General features: G+C 42.0%; 1 protein-coding gene across 1 annotated transcript in view; it reads left to right on the forward strand.

Moving 5' to 3' along the window:
• The window catches only part of LOC149790152 (frizzled-5-like), a 176,346-nt gene that overhangs the window by 6,463 nt on the left and 153,460 nt on the right, over positions 1 to 16,423 (forward strand). The window contains exon 2 of the mRNA XM_089972139.1: positions 578 to 665. The gene's annotated coding sequence lies outside the window, so the exon portion shown is untranslated. The remainder of the gene's footprint in view (positions 1 to 577; positions 666 to 16,423) is intronic.

Genomic DNA, 16,423 nt, shown 5'->3' on the forward strand with positions numbered 1-16,423 from the left:
ATCGAATTAGTTTTATATTTAAATTCTTTTCCTTTTTTAAAAATGTGCATAGAGCTCAGACATGATCCATTTACTTAATATTGCTCTAGATAAATGTTCAATTTATTTTAAAAATGTGCATCGAGCTGAAACAGCATGTTATCAAATTTTGACACACATTATTTTAAGCGCTTCATCAAAACACATGCAGCACTAAACAAAGCTGTACTTAATTATCCTTCTGACACTTTTATGGCTGCTACCGTTTCAATGTTGTGCATTGTTATCAAACACTGAAATGGTATACCTGCCATAAAATAATTTGCTTTTTTATGATTTACATATACCCCCGACGTCAACTGTTTGACGATTCCAGATACGTTTTATCATGTGCCTCATTAGATTTTCATTATATGGGAACTTGAACCGATATCCGTTTGTGGTATGTAATTATTTATGATGGTTTTCTTTACACTGAAAATATTGGTAAATGCCTCATATAACGTAGGATGTAGTAACCTCAATTAATATTTCGTTGAAATAAAATATGTGTATCATCTATCTAGAATGTCATAAACACTATCGAATGTTGTTGCAGTCGATGAAACGCAAGGTGTTCCAACTGATCGCCTTACATGTGTCTCCAGCTCATAGTGTAAATACCAGACACTAGGAAAAAGAACAAGGTAGGATTGTTTCTTTACATGAGAGAGAGAGAGAGAGAGAGAGAGAGAGAGAGAGAGAGAGAGAGAGAGAGCAATGCAACAACTCGAAAGATAGATAAATGTTCAAGACACGTTAGAAAACAATAATCCCTGGCAAGTACGTTAACATTGTTAGAAAACGCAATAATCACTTGCACGTAATTCAACTATGTTCGAAAATGCAGTAATTGCTGGCACGTATTTCAACATTGCTATGAAACACTATAATCACTGGCACGTTATTCAACATTGCTATAAAAAAGCAATAATCTCTGGGATGTGTTTAAACATTGTTAGAAAACACTATAATCACTGGCACGCAATTAAACTTTGTTAGACAATGCAATAATCACTTTCACGTAAATCAGCATTGATAGAAAACGTAGTAATCACTTATACGTAATTCAGCATTTTTAGAAAGTACAACAATCTCTAGGACATAATTCAACGTTGGTAGAAAACTAAATCATCACTAAGATGTAATTCAACATTGTTAGAAAACGCAATAATCACTGTCACGTAAGTCAGCGTTGTTAAGAAACCCAATAATCACTGTCATGTAATTCAACGTTGTTAGAAAAGTGAATAATCACTCACGTCGTTCAACGTTGTACGAAAACGCAATAATCACTGTCACGCAATTCAACGTTGTTAGAATATTTTGTCTTTTAATTAGCTGTAATCACAGGTCTGTGGCGGCCAAGGTATGTTTTTATAGTTGTTGTTCATGTTGATTTTGTTATGTTGTTGTTATTTTCGCTGCCACATTATTGATGTTAATACACTGGATTTATAAAAGAAAGGTCTGGGGAATAAAACACATCTCGGTCGTTCGGCCTCTAACCTACTATCGCTGGCTTCGGATCTCAACTGGCTCACCCAACCCTCTAGTCCACTTTGCCATGGACGGTTGCTTAACGTACGTCTGTATGACCAACCCTTTAATCCACTCTGCCATGGACGGTTACTTAACGTACCTTCAATTCACTTCGCCTTGGATGGCTAGTTCATGTATTGTGTAGGTGATTAGAAGTTCTGCGTAGTGACTACATTTTAAACATGCTGAAAGCTACTTTCATTTAAGGATGGTATTTTAAAATTAAAAAAATACCACATTTAATGATGCATTGTGGGTATTGCTTGTCAACAATACATGTCTATGTTTGCACAAAAGTATAGCTACTATTTCACATCAGAAATCATGCTTCAAGTAATGCAGTATCTTGCAAATATGTCTGATAAAAGTCACTGGAAATGTCCAAAGGTATAGCTTGACAATTCTAAAGGCCTTGAAAAGTTACAATCAGACTGAATTATGATTTTATGTTTCGGAATCAATTGAAAAAAAAAAAACGAGTTAAACCTTATCCAACTCGGGTGCCAAAACGTGTAATTTAATAATATCAAGTTAACGAATGTTGGGTTTTCAGATATTGAAGTTTAAAAAATAAAAGTAAACAAAAACAAGCATACTTGACCTTTAAATAATAGCATGAGTTCATCGTCATTTATTTGTTTATTTACACTAAACTATGCACATTTTCCTCTTTCCAAGGACTTGCCGATTTCAATATTCCACTGACGATATTTTCCTGTATAATTTACACAGTTGTGTGTGTGTGTGTGTGTGTGTGTGTGTGTGTGTGTGCTGAAAGAGACAACATGCGGGTGATTAACTAATCTATCCATATGTGATATTACATACAAAACTCAAATACTTTGTATTCATTAGTAGTAAATGGGGATACCCTAGCGACAATGGGAATTAGCATTACAAACACCCCTGGGACAATCTGGCGACAAGGGAAAATTAACATGGAGAAAAATCGTGGAACAATCTAGCGACAAGGGAAAATTAACATGGAGAAAAAATCGTGGGACAATCTGGCGACAAGGGGAATTGAACATGGAGAAAAAGTCTTGGGTCACTCTAGCCTCAAGGGAAATTGAACATGGGATTTTTTTTTTTAATTTTTTTTAAATTTAAATTTAAATTTAAATTTAAAAAAAAGGGGTAGGCAATTGAAAGGCTATCTCTTTTCGAGAAATATGGCTGGCCCTGAAAAGGGCCTTTGGGTTTTCTTCTTCTTCTGCTTCTAATTTCTTCTTTTTCTCCACCAACTTCTTATTTTATCTCCAACACTCTTTCTCTTCTTTTCTTTCTTTTTTTTCTCCTCCTCTTCTTTCTTCTTCTCTTCCTCCTCTTCTTTCTTCTTCTTTTCAGTTTCTTCTTCTTTTTCAATTTTTTCATTCCATGCTCTCATCCTTATCCTTTCCTCTTCATCCTCCTTCTCCTCCTTTATCTCTTTCATGACACCACTTATCTTGTCCTTTACCTTTCTCAAGTTATTAATTTCCATCTTTACACGATGGGGACTATAGGAATAGTGGTCTTCAACGAGTCTTATTAACATCTGCTCCATCATTCCTAAATTGTCTAAAATGTCTTGCAATGTTTGCATCTTGTCAATTTGGTTCGAAGCCATCTTCTTTGTAGAATGGTTTGAACGACGAATACTGTGGGTTCTTATAGTGAAAGCGCGGACGTGATGGAAAACATCCCCCTTAAAACATAAAATTGATATTACCTAGATCATGACCTAACATCGTGCAGACGTGAAAGAAAACATCCCTACTTTTCTCATTTCATATAATATACTATCCACATAAGTGAAGCAACAATAAACAAACCCCAAATCTACTATTTACACACGCAAATCATTAAAACAAAATCCATAATCTACTATCCACACAATCGTACGTGAGCGCTTACAAAACCCAAACTATACTCTCCACATACGCTAAGAAACAATAAACAAAATCCATAATCTACTATCCACACAATCGTACGTTAGCGCTTACAAAACCCAAACTATACTCTTCACATGCGCTAAGAAACAATAAACAAAATCCATAATCTACTATCCACACAATCGTACGTGAGCGCTTACAAAACCCAAACTATACTCTCCACATACGCTAAGAAACAATAAACAAAATCCATAATCTACTATCCACACAATCGTACGTGAGCGCTTACAAAACCCAAACTATACTCTCCACATACGCTAAGAAACAACAAACAAAATCCATAATCTACTATCCACACAATCGTACGTGAGCGCTTACAAAACCCAAACTATACTCTCCACATACGCTAAGAAACAATAAACAAAATCCATAATCTACTATCCACACAATCGTACGTGAGCGCTTACAAAACCCAAACTATACTCTCCACATATGCTAAGAAACAATAAACAAAATCCATAATCTACTATCCACACAATCGTACGTGAGCGCTTACAAAACCCAAACTATACTCTTCACATACGCTAAGAAACAATAAACAAAATCCATAATCTACTATCCACACAATCGTACGTGAGCGCTTACAAAACCCAAACTATACTCTCCACATACGTTAAGAAACAATAAACAAAATCCATAATCTACTATCCACACAATCGTACGTGAGCGCTTACAAAACCCAAACTATACTCTCCACATACGCTAAGAAACAATAAAGAAACCCATAATCTACTATTCACACAAACATACCTTAGCTCTTACAAGCACCAACACACAAACACATACCCTCACACTATCTTAAAAAAGAGTTAGTGTTTATATTCACACTACTCTACCTACACATTGGCAAATTGATGGTTATTTCTTTTCTAGAGTATTGGGTAGCCCTGAAAAGGGCTGTTTTTTTGTTTGGAACTTCATGGACACCTGGTTAATGGTGGCACCTTCCAGGCCTGGCGCCGCATACACATCTTATCCCCCAGTTACTTTTTACCTTTTGGGGGGAGAGAGCAGAGGCAGGATATGTCGCTTCAGAATCCCAATTTTCGCTCTCTGGGATTCTGAAATTTCTTCTTCTTCTCTCCTTTTCCTCCTCCTCCTCTTCTTTGTATCTTCTCTCCTCCTCTTTGTATCTTCTTTCCTCTTCTTTATATCTTCTCTCCTCCTCTTCTTTGTTTCTTCTTTCCTCCTCCTCTCTTATCCTTCCCTCCTCCACAATGGCTTCCGCGGCCAGTTCATTTAATATGCGCCTGGCATATTCCAGATGCACATGAAGTTCCAACAGTTTCTCCAGTCTCGTGTTCATTTTTGGTGTTGATCAATCAACAAGGGTAGCTGGACTGCCGAACGAGTTTCAATTTATAGTGAAAGCGCGGACGTGAATGAAAACATCCCCTAAAAACATAAAATTGATCTTACCTAGATCATGACCATAAAACAACGCACCGACCTAAAAGAAACACTCACTCACTTTTTTATGCTACCCATCACTATTTTAAATTTTTTTATAAATCACTTCAATAGACTATCCACATACGCAAAGCAATCCAATCTAACTCCAAATATACACCTCAAACACCAAAAAAGACATCATTTTAATCTACTATCCATACCAACTTACTTAACCACTTACAAACACAAACACACAAACACATACCCTCATACTTTTTTAAAAAAGAGTTAGTGTTTATTTTCACACTACTCTACCTACACACACTGGCAAATCGATTGTTATTTCTTTTCTAGAGTATTGGGTAGCCCTGAAAAGGGCTGGGTTTTTTTTGTTTGCTATGGCATTCTTTTTAGTTTCTAAGAATGCGATGTCCTCTGAGGATAGACTTTCTGGCGATAGGTCTGCTTCTTCGGAAAGAGAAGAAGAACTCTTTGGTGTCGATACGACAATCGACAAAGCCTCTGTCAGCTTCAGGTTGCTGCTGCTGCTCTTGTTGTTGTTGTTGCTGCTGTCTCTGAAGTCTGTACTTCTCTGTCCATTCTTCTTTTTCCCTGTTCATTTCTTCTCTGAAGAGCTCTTCTATCAGGTCTTCAGTGATTTTTAACATTCTCACATTCTCTATTTCTTCTGGTTTCGGTATCAGACTGTGTCTGACCCTATGCAAATTCACGTAGGCTTCGTTGAGTTTAGCTAGTTTGGAGCACATCTTCTTAGGAGGATGAGTCGACAATGGATGGTTAGACTGGAAACAACCCCGGTTCTTAAAGTCAAAGCGCGGACGTGAAGGAAAACATCCCCCACACAGTTTTTGAGTCGCAACGTTTAGTGAGTGTCATGAGAGGGATAGTAAGAAATGAAAGAGCATCAATCCAACATTCTTATAGCTAAACAAAAGACAAAGGCATTTTTTTCAAAACACAACATTTTTTATTCAAAAATCACTTAACACTAAACAACAACTCTAACATTTTTAACAATAATCCAACAATATAACATCAAACAATTTTTTCAAAACACAACATTTTTTTATTCAAAAATCACTTAACACTAAACAACAACAACTCTAACATTTTTTAACAATAATCCAACACTAAAAGTTTCTCCACTAGGTAAAGAGGGATAACAGTCTTCCATGGTTTCTAGTAATCTAGGATGACTTCTCTCAAACTGTTGATTTCTATGGTATTGTCGAATTCGGCATACAGGATGACGTTCACCGTTTCATCAGGGTCTCGGTCTTTAAACTGAATTTCCACACGAATCTGGCCGGATTTTATAGGGTGGAAATGTCCCTCGTCGCTGCCTTGGTCTGGAGTGAAATCGAAAGCCCACAAAGCGTAGCCTCCTGCATAATCCTCAAACACCAAAAAAGACATCATTTTAATCTACTATCCATACCAACTTACTTAACCACTTACAAACACAAACACACAAACACATACCCTCATACTTTTTTAAAAAAGAGTTAGTGTTTATTTTCACACTACTCTACCTACACACACTGGCAAATCGATTGTTATTTCTTTTCTAGAGTATTGGGTAGCCCTGAAAAGGGCTGGGTTTTTTTTGTTTGCTATGGCATTCTTTTTAGTTTCTAAGAATGCGATGTCCTCTGAGGATAGACTTTCTGGCGATAGGTCTGCTTCTTCGGAAAGAGAAGAAGAACTCTTTGGTGTCGATACGACAATCGACAAAGCCTCTGTCAGCTTCAGGTTGCTGCTGCTGCTCTTGTTGTTGTTGTTGCTGCTGTCTCTGAAGTCTGTACTTCTCTGTCCATTCTTCTTTTTCCCTGTTCATTTCTTCTCTGAAGAGCTCTTCTATCAGGTCTTCAGTGATTTTTAACATTCTCACATTCTCTATTTCTTCTGGTTTCGGTATCAGACTGTGTCTGACCCTATGCAAATTCACGTAGGCTTCGTTGAGTTTAGCTAGTTTGGAGCACATCTTCTTAGGAGGATGAGTCGACAATGGATGGTTAGACTGGAAACAACCCCGGTTCTTAAAGTCAAAGCGCGGACGTGAAGGAAAACATCCCCCACACAGTTTTTGAGTCGCAACGTTTAGTGAGTGTCATGAGAGGGATAGTAAGAAATGAAAGAGCATCAATCCAACATTCTTATAGCTAAACAAAAGACAAAGGCATTTTTTTCAAAACACAACATTTTTTATTCAAAAATCACTTAACACTAAACAACAACTCTAACATTTTTAACAATAATCCAACAATATAACATCAAACAATTTTTTCAAAACACAACATTTTTTTATTCAAAAATCACTTAACACTAAACAACAACAACTCTAACATTTTTTAACAATAATCCAACACTAAAAGTTTCTCCACTAGGTAAAGAGGGATAACAGTCTTCCATGGTTTCTAGTAATCTAGGATGACTTCTCTCAAACTGTTGATTTCTATGGTATTGTCGAATTCGGCATACAGGATGACGTTCACCGTTTCATCAGGGTCTCGGTCTTTAAACTGAATTTCCACACGAATCTGGCCGGATTTTATAGGGTGGAAATGTCCCTCGTCGCTGCCTTGGTCTGGAGTGAAATCGAAAGCCCACAAAGCGTAGCCTCCTGCATAATCCTCGTACGTAATACCGTGACTGGTATTGGTTCCTAACTGTCCGGTGGCTTCGTACAGGGACAAGTACGATCTCAAGTAATTCTTCTTGGTAAAGTCAGGTTCGAAAGGTCGGGTACACAAGGTCTTGCCATCGCGACTGACTTCGATTTTGGACACGCCAAAGTGTTGAAAGTAGAAAGAATTTTTTTCGGCAGCTCCGTTGAAGGCTGTATTCTCGACGATACCAACGATCAAACGTTTGGGTAACTGTCCTTGGAACAGATGATCTTCGATCATGGATCGCTGTCCCTTGGGAATGGTGAAGGTTTTCACTTCCACGCGTCGTATGGGATACTTGGCAGTCGTTCTGCTCAACGTCTGACTGATGTCGTTTCCCACTTCAGGTAACACTTCCACACGGTGTACGTAGAGTCTGGCTTCTAGGATTTTGGTTTTGTAACCGTCACTATCAGCCATCAAATGGAAAGCGGCACTGCTACGATTCAGTCTCAGGCGGACATCCACCCCGTTCAGCAAATACTTTTCTTGCAACCACATGTCCAAATGCAAACGATCCATCAGTTCTAAACTTGTGTCGGCTCCCGTGATTCTCTTTCTTCGTTCTACAAATCCATCATTGTTGTCTTTCTTTTCATCAGTTTCCAATATTTCAAACTTGGTAGGTTCGTCAGCTTCCCATACCACACAGGCATTGAGATGAGTGTTCTTGGCATCTATTCCGTACGTCAAGAGATTTTCCAGGTAGGCACGATAAGGGTAAGTATCCATGCTGCTACTGACCAGTTTGTTATTCAAGTACAAGTCCACTCCACTGAACAAGGAATGCATGAAATTGTTGACGGGAGCTACTGCTTCATCGTCTATAGCACCTCCAGTCTTATCTAGAATTTTGACTTTCAGGTACAAGTAACTGCTATTCAGATCGATGTAATCTTCGGGCTGTCCTTTGATTTCAAACTCGATGGGAGCGGAATCGGTCAGTGAGGAGACGGGGTGAAATTCCACCCACTGGGATTCTTGCATCGTCATCATCGTGGGGGGCATGGCAAACAGATCCAGTTCCGTCTTGGAACAAGCGCAAGATTCTCGGTGCATCATTTTTTTGTCTCTTTTCTCAATAATCGAAAACGTCTAAGTCTCGAACGGTTCTTCTTTTCTTGGCCTTTCTCGCTTGAAGTCTGGTGAAAGGGTGTTTTCTTCGTCGTCTCTTTCTGCCTTGTCCTTGCTGAATGCCTGACTCGGTAGCGTGCAGGGCATTTATAGGTGTTTCTCGTTGGCCTAAAATGTCTTTGCCCGTTTGCAGCAAGACATTTTTGCCTGCCCTCATGAAAGCTTCTTTAGGGTTTTGTTTGTCGATGATGACATTTTGGAGAAATTCTTTGCCTTGCGTCAGTGCCGCATCTTTCAAGGCGTGCAATCCGCGTGTCACCATCGTTTTCAACACCGGGGCCACCGAACGAAAGGCCGATTTTAACATATCTCCTAAACCGTGTCCTCGCTGTCGAGCAACCCCTCGGTACACTGGATACATGACTTAAGAGTCGTGAGAGAACCGTTTTCGAAAATGGAGTTTCACCGTGACTTTTCCTTTGGTGAATGGAATATTTTGTCCCAGATCTCCTTTTATAGCAATGTTGACCGTGTCCAAATACGACTTACTGACAGGCAAATAGTGAGGATGTACAAATTCGCGGTGGACGTGGTAAGTGTTTCCACCTTCCTCGTCAGTGTTCGTGGCAGAATCCACTTTGAAAGGAATGACACGCAGTAACGGTACGGAGGTGTGTCCCACCATGTTGTACTCCACCACATCGGAATGCACGAACATCAAATTCAGTCCTTGGTTCAGTTCTACCGGGGCACGAAATAACTTGCTAAAAGACTCGTTGTCGTAAACGATGGGTAATTCGTTTTTCTTGAGCATGGCCTTTCTCAGGTCCATGTCTCCGCCCAACATGTCAAACAATTCAGGACAAAATAAAATGGACAGGATTTTACTCCGTTCAAATTTCATCAAGAAGCGACGAGCTGCTTTGTGGTACTCCATGGTGACACTTTTGTTGACATGCTCCAAAGCTTTCAGAAACACGACATTAAACCTGGAGGCTATGGTGCTGACCAAATGTTGACCACTAAAATAATAGCCTGGGGGAATGAACAAGTGACAGGTGGTGTACTTTTGTGTACGGGTTTTCTTGTCATATTTGACATTGCTATCCATCCACTGTTGCATTTGCTCGTCATGAACTTCCACATCAAAAAAATTTTGATTGGGAAGGACATTGAGGACTTGGGTCGGGTGAATCATTTCTACTAAAGCCACTTCCTAATAGGCTTCGTGATCTAAGGGGATGGCCTGAGGTAATTTGGCCGTGTAACAGCACAACGTGTTCTTGGGAAACACCTCCATGGAACTGTCACTGGGTAAAGTTAAGTAAAATTGGCTTTGGTGACTCATAATTCCAGAGTTCTGTGGCTGTCCGAGGGGTTAGTGGACGTCAGAGGCGTGTCTCCGTCTAAAATGGGGTTCTGGTTGTGGTTGAAGTGGTGACTGGCACTGGCACTGGACACAAGGTTCCCGGGGTTCCTGTTCGAGGTGAATTTCAGGGAGGGATTAGGAAGCAGGTAACCGATGCAACTGCTCAATAAAATGGTCCACAATTGTTTGTCTCCTTGTTGCAAACTCAAATTGGCGATGGCTGCCCCGATGACACAATACACCACGAAGATTTGGCAGAAAAAGACGATTTGCGTTTTAGGCACACGTTCTCCACACCACACCCACAAGGGTTGTTTTTGTAAATCTTGCACAGAAGAACTGGGTGAAGGAGGAGTGGGCGACGTAGCTGCGTCTGTGTGAAAAGGCATGATGGTCACTTCTTTTTATAGTCGATGACTTGCGAAGCGTCGATCCAAGAATCAAAACTGGGCGGATATCCTTTCCAACGTACTTTGACTTCTTTGACACGTCGTTTGCCCACTTTACGGGTTCTGCGTTCGAGAATGCTTTCGATGTCGTACACGTCGTCTTCTTTTTTGGTGACACGTTGTAACTCGGGCAAATAAAACGTTCCTTTTAGCACTTCTCCGTTCATGTCTTCCAATTTATAGACGGCAGGATGACGGCCATGCACTCGTCCAGTGACGCGAAACAGTTCGGTCGTCCAGTTAGGTAAGTAACCTTTGTCAAAAGTGCGTTTGGTTTTGCCAATGCGCACCCAATCTCCTACGGCCAACTCTCCACTTTTCTTGGGGACAGCCCTCGTCGGGGACGTACCAAACAGACGCTCAAACACCAGCACTTCGTTGTCGGGAGTCACTTCTTGCGGGGCACGTCCGATGCTTCGATGGTAAGATTGGTTGTACGCTTGCACCAGGTGCGGTAAGATGTCGATGTACTTCAGAGTGTGGTGATGCGTAAAATATTTCCACATGCGTTCTTTCAAAGTGCGTTGAAAACGTTCCACGATGCTGGCTTCGGTTTCGGGATTCTCGGTGGTAAAAAAAATGAATGTCACGTTTCTTTAATTCTTTTTGGAAAGCTTGGTTCAGAAATTCGGTACCTTTGTCCGTTTGCCATCGAAGAGGGTGACGACCGCTTTGTTTCAACACCCGTTGCAGGGCTCGCACTAATTCGCTGCTCGATTTGGAAGTCAAGGGTACGACCCAAGCAAATTTGGAAAAGACGTCGATGACACAAAACAAATATTTGTAGCCACGATTGTAGCTGGCCAAATGAGAGACATCGGCTAAATCGGCTTGCCATTGATGATCGATGCCTTCCACTCGGGTGCGACTTCTGGCAAACTTGCGTCGAATGGGTTTGTGTAAAGTGTAGGTAGCTTGTTCTTGTAACCATCGTTGCACTTGAGGTAAACGGAGACTTTTCAGTCGCGTTTTGGCAGCACGATACAATTTTTGAACTCCTGCGTAACCTACAAGATGGGAGGGATCTTAGTAAATGCTGGCTAAGACTTTTTCCATTTTTTTGTGTTGGTTGGTGTGTTAATAAGACACCCACTCTTGGAGGATGCTACTCTTTTTCTCTTGGGGTATTTTCTTGGATTGCAATGCTTTGCGTGTGCGGCCGGCAATAGGTGTTGAAGAGGAGGAGGATGTCTGAGCGGGGGATATCGGTTCTTGTTTCACTTCTGTCTTCACTTCTGTCTTCACTTTCTTTTTCTCTTGTGATGAAGAAGGGGTGGCCATCATCTTTTTAATCCATCCAATTCTGGAGGTAGGTGGTGTTGTTAACTTGCGTACTTTTTCGGGTGGAGTTTGAAACCCTTCCTCTTCTTCTTCTCCTTTTTCTGTCTTGGTCACTGGTACTGGTACTGGTACTGGTACTGGTGATGGTGCTGGACTTTTCATCAAGGTCTTAAAATCTTTCAGAGTGGGTAGAGCTGTTTCGTCTAAAGCTTTCTGGTGAAAGAGTTGCAGTCGTTGCAAGAGTTGACCGTACTTTTGCGATTTTTCTGTTTCGGACAAATCTTGGCGATCCATCAAGGACTGCAATTCGTGTTGTAACTGGGACATCTCGCTCAAATGGGGATTGGGAGGTAAATGCGGGGTGCGTTGTTCTTGCCACCGATGGTATTCCATCCATCGTTTGTAAGGCACTAAAGCTAGTTTTCGTCCTTCCATGGGGTTGTCAGGGGTCGATTCTGAGATCTTGGGACTTCCAAGGGCCTTTTTATCTTGCTCCCACCAGTCCTCCCAACATGGTTCCCAAGACTCCTTTCAGTATGGGACCTAACAAGAGAGGCAAAATGCCTCCACGTTGGACCAACATCTTCTTTTTTTGACGAATGGGAATTTTCTTTTGAACCATTTGGCGAAGAACGTGACGATGTTTGCCTAAGCATTGTTTCTGGTGTTTGGACAAAGGGATCGTGCCTTTCAAAACGTTCAAACAACATTCGCACACGGTATCGATGACCTCTTTGGAGGCTGTTTGAATGAGTTTTTTTCGTAGAGGTGGAGAAGCTTTGGACAGGACAGATAACATGTCCCCATGTTTGGCTAAACGTGGTGGCAGTCCTTTCCTTTTCTTTCCTTGGGGTTTTCTGGAGGGTGACATCTTTGAGTCTTCAGGAGCACCAAAAAAACACTGATACCCGACTTGGTCACAGGCCTTTTTTATACTGGAACACGTCGCCACTGATTGTCTTTACGTCGTATCAGTTTGAGGACAGGCATGACACGTCGTGCAGGGGTACGCAACGGACTAAATCGAGCCAGTTCTTGCTTGGACAAATCCAGTAAACTTTGTAACATGCCCGATCTTTCATGGACTTTGATTTTGGGAGAAGGTACTTTGTGAGCAGCAGCCACTGCCACTAAATTGGAGGGTCCTGCCACTGGAGAAGTTCTTTTGGGGGTCATCAACGGAGAAGTTCTTGGTGTAATCAATGTCTCCAAGTACTCTTCAGTTCCTGGTGTCATCAACGGAGAAGTGGACAAACGTGAGGATGCCGGAGACGCAGTCACTGCCGTGGCAGATCGTGGTTTGCGAGTGTAAGGTTGCGTCCTGGCCGAAGTGCCTCTCTTGCGACTAGTTTTCTTCTGTGGGCTTTTCTTTTTCTGGGGACTTTTTCTCTGTTTCTTTTTCTGGGGGCTTCTTTTCTTTTTCCGGGGTGGTAGTGTCTGGTCAGAGGAGGGTCCTGCCACTGGAGAAGTTCTTCTCTTTGGGGACCTGGTCTTTTTCTTCTTCTTGGGACTTCGTTGGACTTTTGTCTTGGGGATAACTTTGGGGGCATTAGGATCCCATCTTAAAAGTGAGCGAATGATGACCCCTCCTAGAGTACCGCTCCCTCCAGGTTTCAAAATGATTTGTTTTTTGGTTTGAGTGTCGATGCGGGGATCGGCCAGTTGGACCAAAGCGACTTTGTTTCGATCGAAAAAGCGTTTGGTTTGATGAGGAATCTGAATGATTCCTTGGAGTAATTGACGTGCCGTCACCGTGAACCATCGTAAGACTTCTTTGAGACTAGCTTCTAAGACACGAGCTCGTGTTTGTGGATCTTTATCTCGACTGATGCCATACAAGGCACGAATCAATTTGACGGGAAGATGCTACTGAAGGGACGTCATGTTCGCACTGAGAGTGAGACAGACGAAAAAGGGTCTGAGGTTTTTATAGATTTTTTTATGGGGAGTGAAATGAAGTCGAGGACGGAGACGTGTACAGGACAGGCCCTGTGTCTTGGCACCAGTGGTGAAACAAGTGGGTACGAAATCGCAAATCCTCGGGAGTCGTAGGTTTCAAATCGACGAGTAAATAGGCGTGTGGCGTTTGAGTGGCATCGTCGTACGCCTGAGTCAGCCAAGGCGTTCCTAACTGTTTGGCTAAGACTTGCACTTGCGATTTATCTCGAGGGCTTTTAAACAAGACCACGTAATGTGCATTGAGACTGATGGTGCGATGGGCTTTACTTTGTTGAAACAAATTTTGGGTGATGTAAACGACACTGGCATTACGGTGATGCCCTTTGCGCGTGAACCACAGTTTAATTTCTTCTTCGTCTTCTCCTAACATGTCGTCGAAAATGACCAAATGGGTCTGACGGGAGTCAGAGACGATGCCGTCGTCTTCTTTAGGAATGCCTTCCACAAACACGATGGAATCGCCTTGACTTTCTCGCAAGAGGTTGTACGCCGATTGCCACTCTTTGTAACACCACACGATCCGTTGAGGGGGCCAATCGATCAAATGATGTTTATGTCCGATCAAACGTTTGACGAATTCGGTTTTGCCTGAACCGCTAGGTCCAGCAATGAGCATGTTAAAGGGATGGCGAAGATACAAAGCCTCCCAACTGGCACGATCTAAGTGTTCGTCGATGACTTTGACAGTAGAGGAAGAGGGAGCAGAGACAGCAGAGGTAGCCATGGTGTGAGAAATGTCACTTGTGACACGAAAAAACAAACAAGACAAGAGTTTATATACTTTTTCAGAACACGTTTATTGAATGTTTTTTTTCAAACATGAATACGAAAGACAAAAATACATAAAAGCCAAAGGCTTAAGTACAAGAATAAAAGGCACATGTTAACCATGAACGTGGAATAAACACAAGTGTCTGTACAACAACCACATGTTTTGGGTAAAGTTCTAACCAGTTCTATAGTAGGGGGTAAGGTCACACAAGTGTCCTCCCGAAAGGGTCTTTCAGGCCTGTCCACGACAGTCCCGTCCTGGGTGACGGGTTCTTCTGGCACCGTCACTAACACGGGTTGAAAAGTAACTTTTTTCCTTGAATAACTCTCGTGCATACTGGGCCATCTCTTGTGTCCAAGCCTCAAAACCCTGGTCTCGGTGATGTCCAACATTTGACTCCTAACCAATCTGGTTTCTTCTTCGTCAACGACATGGTAAGTTACTTCAATGAACAATGAACTATCGATCTTGCCTAGGGTTCCTTTTCATATCCAGACCAATACCGACGTGACCGTACGGCAACGTAAAGTGATTGGGAAGTCGCACTCGCTTCTGGTATACAATTTGATAGACTTTTTCCAAGGGTCGACTGACGATGTGGTGAGTGGGTAAACGTACAATCTTGTTCGGTTGATAGGTGGTCACCTTAAGTTTCCATCCTCTCCCGATTGCAAGGCTTCTTTCAATACCCCAAAGTTGACCACTCGACTGGTACGATGATTCAGAGTCAGTCCTTTCACTTTGCACGTCGTGTGCACTTCTCCTTGTTTGTCCCGGTATTCGTAGCCGTAATTTTTGGGGCCGCCACTGATGAAACTTAGAATCTTGTCGTCGGGATGCTCGTCTGTCCAGGCTCCTAAACGGTCTCCGATGTCAGGGTGATGTTGAATCGGGTGATGGATGTAAATGCAACTGTCCGTGTCAAAGTACAGGACGCGTTCTTCTAACAGTTCTAAAGCTTCGTACAATTTTAAGCGAGCATGGGCTGTCACGTAAGCCGCAATGATGACATTTCCAAAAGGGTCGTCTTGTACAAAGTCCAGATCTTCTTCGTAATTGACCAAGATCAAATCCTCTCGAACGACGTCCACGTGTTTCATGTATTTGGTTTTGTCGTGAATCATCTGGAAGTAGCGGGAAGGTTCTGTCAAATATTCCGTCTTGGGTAAACACGGTCGTTGTGCCATTTTACCCCAAAAGCAATTTAACATCACTTTGGCAAACGATCGCCTGCCTTCGTTTTTCTCGATGTGGTCTAAAGAGATGCCTTCTTGTGCATAGTATTTCTCTTTGAATTGTATTTGGTCTTCGGGAGTGTGACACCAGGAAGGATAGCCGCTGGCTTCTTGCTTCAGTTTCAAAAAGGCATCCACGTAGTCGGCGAAAATGTCTTTCTGACTGGGATCACCCTTGTGGTATTGTTGTGTCTTGGGAAAGTGGCAAATTTCGTACACTTCTAACAGCTGGTATCCCATGTCCAGAGCTTTGAACAATTCTACGCTGACCCAGGTTCCCGTCAAGGCCCGTTCTTCCTGGCTGTGATGACAAGGATGATCTTGGTTGCACGTTTCGGCACAAGTACGGCACAAGGGAAACATCAGTTTGCCTTGACAATGGTGAGGTAAGACGGGATGGTACAGGTTCGTGGGAGGCAAAACTTTGCACTTGATCAAGCCTTCGTATTGTCGAATGTTTTTCAGGTCGATGTGTTTCGTCAGCAATTGCGGGTGCCCTACAGGAAAGCGACAATATTTGCACACGTAGGGATACAGCGAACACACATCCAAGTATTTGATTTCTTCTCCTTTCTCTTCGTCGGCTTGGTACAGCAAACAGGTGGCATTGGTCCTTCCTCCGTACAAACTATCCCTCGGGTTCAGCGGGTCCATGAACTGGTAACTTTCCACGAGGCGTTTAAACTCGGGATCGGTTTTCATACGGTG

The sequence above is a fragment of the Sinohyriopsis cumingii genome, chromosome 10 (assembly GCF_028554795.1).
Source record: "Sinohyriopsis cumingii isolate HCF-2022 chromosome 10, ASM2855479v2, whole genome shotgun sequence".
Lineage (NCBI taxonomy): Eukaryota > Metazoa > Mollusca > Bivalvia > Unionida > Unionidae > Sinohyriopsis > Sinohyriopsis cumingii.